Raw genomic sequence first — 2,542 nt, 5'->3', positions numbered from 1 at the left:
CAGGGTTGAAGCTGAAGCAGATGAAGTTAAAATTCTCTTTAAGGGTGATTTCCAATTTAATGGCGCCGGGGCCGTATTATGGGCTGGTTCTCACACGGCTGAGTCTACCATTTGAGGGCGGAGGTAGATGGCCTAAAGAGCTGAAGTCTCGACTCCAAACACTCTTCGACACCCGGCTGCAGGAGGCTTACACAAGCAAAAGCACTGAGACGGGAGTATACAAGGTCTACAAGTGTTGTATTGAAAAATTAAGGAAAAAGTGAGGAAAAATTAAGCTGTGATTACAGCTTAATTTACCAAATGTGCGGGAAAGAAGTCCCGTCTTCAACACACTGTCGGCTTACTCGCCGATTTATTTGGATACGGGCATCCTTAGCATACGTAGAACGATGCATCAATAGCCCCAGACTTAAGAGAGTCGCGTTGAGAGTTAGACCAGTTTTTGCTAAGTGGAAGGGGGAGGGGGTATGAGAGCATCACGAGTTGTAGTGTTACAGTCAGCGAGTGTAACACTTATCGGGGATAGGCCGGACCGCAAAAGAACCTTGGGGAGCTGTTATCCGGGTGAGAGCTGTTATCCGGGTGAGAGCTGTTATCCAAGGCCTCAGAAAAAAAAGCCAATCGCAAGGCAAGAGCGTAACCTCCGTGAACCCGAAACCCGACTCAGGTCGCCCTTCGGGCGACCATCACCCAAAACCCGAAGAGTGGACAGTGTGAGAGCTGAGGGGTTTCCTTAGGGGAAAAACGGAACTCCCTTGGACATTGCCGAACTCCCCTTAGAAAAACGCAGAGGGCGAGCGAAAAGTATTCCTTAGAATTCTTACACTCTCCTTAGAAAAATGATATAGATCCACGAACTCTGTGTCACAGAGGCCTTAAGAGTGAACTGAAAACAACAGGGTAGCTAAAATCACAACCGATCATTATGCGAGCGAAATTGAAGATCGGGCACGCACAAAGAAGACAAGAAAGATATTGAATCTTAATGAGAGCGAGAACACGAGTCACAAGGGGAACGGTCATCAAGATAATTACCAGGTGTGAATCCTTGACTAAAGGTAAAACTAGCTTGCAAGTCCATTAAAAAAACCAAAGGATTGCGGGTGAAAACGGAGAACGGGAAACCCGAAACCCCACCCGAAACCCGACAGGGCAACCCGAAACCCGAACTCTCATCCAAGTGAAGGCTGTTATCCAAGGGCGAACTGATCCCAAGGAAACCAGAAACCCGAACTGTTATCCGAGTGAAGACTGTCATCCAAGTGCGAACTGATCCCAAGGAAACCAGAAACCCGAACTGTTATCCAAGTGAAGACTGTCATCCAAGGGCGAACTGATCCCAGGGAGACTCGCTTAGGGAGTCCATTAACAACGATACAAGCCCAAACTGATCGTAGGGCAACCTGCGCTGTTCATGCAGTTTTCATGCAGTCTGACTGACACTTCAGACATTTACTGATAGTTATCCCAGCACCAAACTAACACGTTCTTAGCGCACGCCAATCTGATCGATCGGGCATCATGCACTGTCAGTTTGGGTCACCACTGTCCTCCAAGATGTGGTGGAAGGGAGATTTTCCTGGCTGCCCCGCCAGTAGTTCTCGAAGTAATATAGACTTGGAGAATGAGATGAGGAGTTTGGAGAGGTATATGGAGGAAGCTGTACATTCGATGGGCTTCACTACCTTCAACGCAGCTAGGGACATTAGGATACCTGGGTAGTAATGGGCTCTCAAACTTACAATGACCTTGATCAATAGTATGCCTATGTAGATGCATCCGGTTCAAGCCGTTCCCGCTAGGGTCCAAGAGGCGGAAATCATTGGAGACCAAGTCCTACTCGAAACGGGACAAAGTCTGTCCATCAAATCGGTCCCCGACAGCAGTGGATAGCCGAGTAACTCGACGGGAATGTCAAATGTACTTATGCTGTCTCAGGCGAGCACCTCGGCCTCGTTCACCAGATCGAGGCTCATATCGCGCTCCGCTTCTACACCTTCCCTTGTGCCTTCGACTGGCATTGACAGGTGAGTGCTGAACTGGCATGAGCTCAGCTTATTCCCATCGGGCCGCTTCAGACCTGGCTTCCGGCTGAGCTACGGTGATGCCTCATTGGTAAGGGGGATCTTACTCCACAGCGGTCTTGTACCTAGGGAGCATGGACCTGACTGGGTCCTTTCGTGGACAGGAAGTCTCCCTAAGGAACAAAGCTTTCAACACTTACAGGTAATGCATAGACAGATTATCATTGGCGATAATCGGTAGCCTTGGTGCGTCTTCCGATGTCACATCCTTGAATGTAGCTGGCCCTTGTTCAGGAATGGCAGCGAATCAACCATTTCCCGAGTTCCCACGAGCTAACACGGAAGGATCGTCTGTGGGCGCACTATGCAGCCATGCGGGAACTCTTCGGTGCTGAAGAGTTCGACTATCTTCCTGAGACCTTTGTTCTCCCGGATGAAAAGAAATCCTTTCTGGAGGTACTGATAGGATCCGTCTTACTCTCACTGAACATCCCCCCTACACATAGGCCCATGAGAAT

Source organism: Perkinsus marinus, assembly GCF_000006405.1.
Source record: "Perkinsus marinus ATCC 50983 genomic scaffold scf_1104296935302, whole genome shotgun sequence".
Taxonomy (NCBI): Eukaryota; Perkinsozoa; order Perkinsida; family Perkinsidae; genus Perkinsus; species Perkinsus marinus.
This window is presented reverse-complemented; position numbering follows the sequence as displayed.